This window comes from Balaenoptera physalus, assembly GCF_965194825.1.
Source record: "Balaenoptera physalus genome assembly, contig: HAP1_SCAFFOLD_75, whole genome shotgun sequence".
In the NCBI taxonomy this organism is placed as follows: domain Eukaryota; kingdom Metazoa; phylum Chordata; class Mammalia; order Artiodactyla; family Balaenopteridae; genus Balaenoptera; species Balaenoptera physalus.
Genome location: NW_028126455.1, coordinates 747081 through 754944, shown reverse-complemented (window position 1 = coordinate 754944; position 7864 = coordinate 747081).

Here is a 7864-nt window from a genome sequence, read left to right as displayed (position 1 = left end):
CTGTGTCCTGGGAACACGACTGAGGTTTGATTCTGGAACCATGTGGCCTGGGAATATGACTGAGGTTTGATTCTGGAAACCTGTGGCCTGGGAAGATGACTGATGTTAGAGTGTGGAATCCTGTGGCCTGGGAACATGACATCTGCTTGGATTCTGGTACCCTGTTGCCTGGGAACATGAAATCGGTTTGATTCTGGAAACCTGTGTCCTGGGAATATGACGGAGGTTTGATGGTGGTACCCTATGGCCTGGCAACATGACTGATGTTTGATTGTGGATCTCTGTGGCCTGGGAACATAACTGAGGCGTGACTCTGGAAAACTGTGGCCTGGGAACATGACATCTGTTTAGATTGTTGAATACTGTGCCCCGGGAACCTGACTGAGCCTTGGTTCTGGAACCCTGTGGACTGGGAACATGCCTGAGGTTTTATTCTGGAACCCTGAAGCCTGGGAACATAACTGAGGATTGAGTCTGGAACACTGTGGCCTGGAAACATGACATCGGTGTATTCTGGAACCCTGATGCCTGCGAACATGACATCTGTTTAGATTGTGGAATACTGTGCACCGGGAACCTGACTGAGCTTTGGTTCTGGAACCCTGTGGACTGGGAACATGACTGAGGTTTTATTCTGGAAACTTGTAGCCTGGGAACATGCCTGCGGTTTGATGGTGGAAACCTGTGGCCTGGCTACATGACTGAGGTTTGATTCTGGAAGACTGTGGCCAGGGAACATGATATCGGGTTGATTCTGGAAACCTGTGTCCTGGGAACAAGACTGAGGTTTGATTCTGGAACCCTGTTGCCTGGGAACATGACTGAGGTTTGTTTCTGTAAGCCTGTTCCCTGGGAACATGACTGAGGTTTGATTCTGGAAACCTGTGTCCTGGGACGATGACTGAGGTTTGATTGCTGAAACCTGTGGCCTGTGAACATGACTCAGTTTTGATTCTGGAACCATGTGTCCTGGGAATATGACTGAGGTTTGATTCTGGAAAACTTTGGCCTGGGAAAATGACTGAGGTTTCATTGTGGAAACATGTGGCCTGGGATCATGACTGAGGTTTGATGGTGGAACACTATGGCCTGGCAAAATGACTGAGGCTTGATTCTGGAACCCTGTGGCCTGGCAACTTGACTGAGGTTTGATGGCAGAAACCTGTGAACTGGCAACATGACTGAGGTTTGATTGTGGAACCCTGTGCACGGGCAACATGACTGAGGCCTGATACTGGAACCCCGTGGCGTGGGAACATGACATTACTTTGATTCTGGAGCCGTGTTTACTGGGAACATGACTGAGGTTGATGGTTGAACCCTGTGGCCTGGCAACATGATTGAGGTTTCAGAGTGGAACCCTCAGGCTTGCGAACATGAGTGAGGCTTGATGGTGCAACCCTGTGGCCTGGCAACATGACTGAGGTTTGATGGTGGAACCCTGTGGCTTGGCAAGATGACTTAGGTTTGATTGTGGAACCCCCTGGCCTGGGAACATGACTGAGGCTTGATGGTGGAACCGTGGTCTGGCAAGAGGACTGAGGTTTCATTGTGGAACCCTCTGGCCCAGGAATATGACTGAGGTTTTATTCTGGAACCCTGTGGCCTGGGAACACGACTGAGGTTTGATTCTGGAACCATGTGGCCTGGGAATATGACTGAGGTTTGATTCTGGAAACCTGTGGCCTGGGAAGATGACTGATGTTAGAGTGTGGAATCCTGTGGCCTGGGAACATTACATCTGCTTGGATTCTGGTACCCTGTTGCCTGGGAACATGAAATCCGTTTGATTCTGGAAACCTGTGTCCTGGGAATATGACGGAGGTTTGATGGTGGTACCCTATGGCCTGGCAACATGACTGATGTTTGATTGTGGATCTCTGTGGCCTGGGAACATAACTGAGGCGTGACTCTGGAAAACTGTGGTCTGGGAACATGACATCTGTTTAGATTGTGGAATACTGTGCCCCGGGAACCTGATTGAGCCTTGGTTCTGGAACCTTGTGGACTGGGAACATGACTGAGGTTATATTCGGGAACCCTCTAGCCTGGGAACATAACTGAGGATTCATTCTGGAACCCTGTGGCCTGGGAACATGACATCGGTGGATTCTGGAACCCTGTGGCCTGGGAACATGAGAACTTTTTTTTTTTTTTTTTTTTTTATTTTCGCCTGTTTTGGGTCTTCATTTCTGTGCGAGAGCTTTCTCTAGTTGCGGTGAGCGGCGGCCACTCTTCATCGCGATGCGCGGGCCTCTCTCTATCCCTGCCTCTCTCGTTGGGGAGCACAGGCTCCAGACGCGCAGGCTCAGTAGTTGTGGCTCACGGGCCTAGTTGCTCCGCGGCATGTGGGATCTTCCCAGACCAGGGCTCAAACCCGTGTGCCCTGCATTGGCAGGCAGATTCTCAGCCACTGCGCCACCAGGGAAGCCCCATGAGAACGTTTTGATTCTGGAACCCTGTGGCCTGGGAACATGCCTGAGGTTTCATGGTGGAAACCTGTGGCCTGGCTACACGACTGAGGTTTGATTCTGGAAGAATGTGGCCAGGGAACATGATATCGGGTTGATTCTGGAAACCTGTGTCCTGGGAACATGACTGAGGTTGATTCTGGATCCCTGTGGCCTGAGAACATGACTGAGGTTTGATGCTGGAAACCTGTGGCCTGGCAACATGACTGAGGTTTGATTCTGGAAGACTGTGGCTAGGAAACATGATATCGGGTTGATTCTGGAAACCTGTGTCCTGGGAACAAGACTGAGGTTTGATTCTGGAACCCTGTGGCCTGGCAACTTGACTGAGGTTTGATGGCAGAAACCTGTGGACTGGCAACATGACTGAGGTTTGATTGTGGAACCCTGTGGCTTGGCAAGATGACTTAGGTTTGATTGTGGAACACTCTGGCCTGGGAACTTGACTGAGGCTTGATGGTGGAACCGTGGTCTGGCAACAGGACTGAGGTTTGATCGTGGAATCCTCCGGCCTGGGAATATGACTGAGGTTTAATTGTGGAACCCTGTGGCCTGGGAACATGACTGGGATTTTATTTCTGAAACCTGTGTCCAGGGAACATGAGTGAGGTTTTATTCTGGAACCCTGTGTCCTGGGAACACGACTGACGTTTGATTCTGGAACCATGTGGCCTGGGAATATGACTGAGGTTTGATTCTGGAAACCTTTCGCCTGGGAACAATCCTGATATTAGAGTGTGGAATCCTGTGGCCTGGGAACGTGACATAGGTTTGGCTTCTGGTACCCTGTTGCCTGGGAACATGAAATCTGTTTGATTCTGGAAACCTGTGGCCTGGGAAGATGATTGAGGTTTGATGGTGGTACCCTATGGCCTGGCAACATGACTGAAGTTTGATTCTGGATCCCTGTGGCCTGGGAACATGACTGAGGCGTGATTCTGGAAAACTGTGGCCTGGGAACATGACATCTGTTTAGATTGTGGAATACTGTGCCCCGGGAACCTGATTGAGCCTTGGTTCTGGAACCCTGTGGACTGGGAACATGACTGAGGTTATATTCTGGAACCCTGTAGCCTGGGAACATAACTGAGGATTCATTCTGGAACCCTGTGGCCTGGGAACATGAGAACGTTTTTTTTTTTTTTTAATTTATTATTTATTTTAGGCTGTGTTGGGTCTTCATTTCTGTGCGAGAGCTTTCTCTAGTTGCGGTGAGTGGGGGCCACTCTTCATCGCGATGCGCAGGCCTCTCACTATCCCTGCCTCTCTTGTTGGGGAGCACAGGCTCCAGACGCGCAGGCTCAGTAGTTGTGGCTCACGGGCCTAGTTGCTCCGCGGCATGTGGGATCTTCCCAGACTAGGGCTCAAACCCGTGTGCCCTGCATTGGCAGGCAGATTCTCAGCCACTGCGCCACCAGGGAAGCCCCATGAGAACGTTTTGATTCTGGAACCCTGTGGCCTGGGAACAAGACTGAGGTTTGATTCTGGAACCCTGTTGCCTGGGAACATGACTGAGGTTTGTTTCTGGAAGCCTGTTCCCTGGGAACATGACTGAGGTTTGATTCTGGAAACCTGTGTCCTGGGAAGATGACTGAGGTTTGATTGCTGAAACCTGTGGCCTGTGAACATGACTCAGTTTTGATTCTGGAACCATGTGTCCTGGGAATATGACTGAGGTTTGATTCTGGAAAACTTTGGCCTGGGAAAATGACTGAGGTTTCATTGTGGAAACATGTGGCCTGGGATCATGACTGAGGTTTGATGGTGGAACACTATGGCCTGGCAAAAGGACTGAGGCTTGATTCTGGAACCCTGTGGCCTGGCAACTTGACTGAGGTTTGATGGCAGAAACCTGTGGACTGGCAACATGACTGAGGTTTGATTGTGGAACCCTGTGCACGGGCAACATGACTGAGGCCTGATACTGGAACCCCGTGGCGTGGGAACATGACATTACTTTGATTCTGGAGCCGTGTTTACTGGGAACATGACTGAGGTTGATGGTTGAACCCTGTGGCCTGGCAACATGATTGAGGTTTCAGAGTGGAACCCTCAGGCTTGGGAACATGAGTGAGGCTTGATGGTGCAACCCTGTGGCCTGGCAACATGACTGAGGTTTGATGGTGGAACCCTGTGGCTTGGCAAGATGACTTAGGTTTGATTGTGGAACCCCCTGGCCTGGGAACATGACTGAGGCTTGATGGTGGAACCGTGGTCTGGCAAGAGGACTGAGGTTTCATTGTGGAACCCTCTGGCCCAGGAATATGACTGAGGTTTTATTCTGGAACCCTGTGGCCTGGGAACACGACTGAGGTTTGATTCTGGAACCATGTGGCCTGGGAATATGACTGAGGTTTGATTCTGGAAACCTGTGGCCTGGGAAGATGACTGATGTTAGAGTGTGGAATCCTGTGGCCTGGGAACATTACATCTGCTTGGATTCTGGTACCCTGTTGCCTGGGAACATGAAATCCGTTTGATTCTGGAAACCTGTGTCCTGGGAATATGACGGAGGTTTGATGGTGGTACCCTATGGCCTGGCAACATGACTGATGTTTGATTGTGGATCTCTGTGGCCTGGGAACATAACTGAGGCGTGACTCTGGAAAACTGTGGTCTGGGAACATGACATCTGTTTAGATTGTGGAATACTGTGCCCCGGGAACCTGATTGAGCCTTGGTTCTGGAACCTTGTGGACTGGGAACATGACTGAGGTTATATTCGGGAACCCTCTAGCCTGGGAACATAACTGAGGATTCATTCTGGAACCCTGTGGCCTGGGAACATGACATCGGTGGATTCTGGAACCCTGTGGCCTGGGAACATGAGAACTTTTTTTTTTTTTTTTTTTTTTATTTTCGCCTGTTTTGGGTCTTCATTTCTGTGCGAGAGCTTTCTCTAGTTGCGGTGAGCGGCGGCCACTCTTCATCGCGATGCGCGGGCCTCTCTCTATCCCTGCCTCTCTCGTTGGGGAGCACAGGCTCCAGACGCGCAGGCTCAGTAGTTGTGGCTAACGGGCCTAGTTGCTCCGCGGCATGTGGGATCTTCCCAGACCAGGGCTCAAACCCGTGTGCCCTGCATTGGCAGGCAGATTCTCAGCCACTGCGCCACCAGGGAAGCCCCATGAGAACGTTTTGATTCTGGAACCCTGTGGCCTGGGAACATGCCTGAGGTTTCATGGTGGAAACCTGTGGCCTGCCTACATGACTGAGGTTTGATTCTGGAAGACTGTGGCCAGGGAACATGATATCGGGTTGATTCTGGAAACCTGTGTCCTGGGAACATGACTGAGGTTGATTCTGGATCCCTGTGGCCTGAGAACATGACTGAGGTTTGATGGTGGAAACCTGTGGCCTGGCAACATGACTGAGGTTTGATTCTGGAAGACTGTGGCTAGGAAACATGATATCGGGTTGATTCTGGAAACCTGTGTCCTGGGAACAAGACTGAGGTTTGATTCTGGAATCCTGTGGCCTGGCAACTTGACTGAGGTTTGATGGCAGAAACCTGTGGACTGGCAACATGACTGAGGTTTGATTGTGGAACCCTGTGCACGGGCAACATGACTGAGGCCGGATACTGTAACCCCGTGACGTGGGAACATGACATTGGTTTGATTCTGGAGCCCTGTTTACTGGGAACATGACTGAGGTTTGATGGTTGAACCCTGTGGCCTGGCAACATGATTGAGGTTTGAGAGTGCAAACCTCAGGCGTGGGAACATGAGTGAGGCTTGATGGTGGAACCCTGTGGCCTGGCAACATGACTGAGGTTTGATTGTGGAACCCTGTGGCTTGGAAAGATGACTTAGGTTTGATTGTGGAACACTCTGGTCTGGGAACTTGACTGAGGCTTGATGGTGGAACCGTGGTCTGGCAACAGGACTGAGGTTTGATTGTGGAACCCTCTGGACTGGGAATATGACTGAGGTTTAATTGTGGAACCCTGTCACCTGGGATCATGACTGGGATTTTATTTCTGAAACCTGTGTCCAGGGAACATGACTGAGGTTTTATTCTGGAACCCTGTGTCCTGGGAACACGACTGAGGTTTGATTCTGGAACCATGTGGCCTGGGAATATGACTGAGGTTTGATTCTGGAAACCTGTGGCCTGGGAAGATGACTGATGTTAGAGTGTGGAATCCTGTGGCCTGGGAACATGACATCTGCTTGGATTCTGGTACCCTGTTGCCTGGGAACATGAAATCGGTTTGATTCTGGAAACCTGTGTCCTGGGAATATGACGGAGGTTTGATGGTGGTACCCTATGGCCTGGCAACATGACTGATGTTTGAATGTGGATCTCTGTGGCCTGGGAACATAACTGAGGCGTGACTCTGGAAAACTGTGGCCTGGGAACATGACATCTGTTTAGATTGTTGAATACTGTGCCCCGGGAAACTGACTGAGCCTTGGTTCTGGAACCCTGGGGACTGGGAACATGCCTGAGGTTTTATTCTGGAACCCTGAAGCCTGGGAACATAACTGAGGATTGAGTCTGGAACACTGTGGCCTGGAAACATGACATCGGTGTATTCTGGAACCCTGATGCCTGCGAACATGACATCTGTTTAGATTGTGGAATACTGTGCACCGGGAACCTGACTGAGCTTTGGTTCTGGAACCCTGTGGACTGGGAACATGACTGAGGTTTTATTCTGGAAACTTGTAGACTGGGAACATGCCTGCGGTTTGATGGTTGAAACCTGTGGCCTGGCTACATGACTGAGGTTTGATTCTGGAAGACTGTGGCCAGGGAACATGATATCGGGTTGATTCTGGAAACCTGTGCCCTGGGAAAAAGACTGAGGTTTGATTCTGGAACTCTGTTGCTTGGGAACATGACTGAGGTTTGTTTCTGGAAGCCTGTTCCCTGGGAACATGACTGAGGTTTGATTCTGGAAACCTGTGTCCTGGGAAGATGACTGAGGTTTGATTGCTGAAACCTGTGGCCTGTGAACATGACTCAGTTTTGATTCTGGAACCATGTGTCCTGGGAATATGACTGAGGTTTGATTCTGGAAACCTTTGGCCTGGGAAAATGACTGAGGTTTCATTGTGGAAACATGTGGTGATTCTGGAAAACTTTGGCCTGGGAAAATGACTGAGGTTTCATTGTGGAAACATGTGGCCTGGGATCATGACTGAGGTTTGATGGTGGAACACTATGGCCTGGCAAAATGACTGAGGCTTGATTCTGGAACCCTGTGGGCTGGCAACTTGACTGAGGTTTGATGGCAGAAACCTGTGGACTGGCAACATGACTGAGGTTTGATTGTGGAACCCTGTGCACGGGCAACATGACTGAGTCCTGATACTGGAACCCCGTGACGTGGGAACATGACATTGGTTTGATTCTGGAGCCCTGTTTACTGGGAACATGACTGAGGT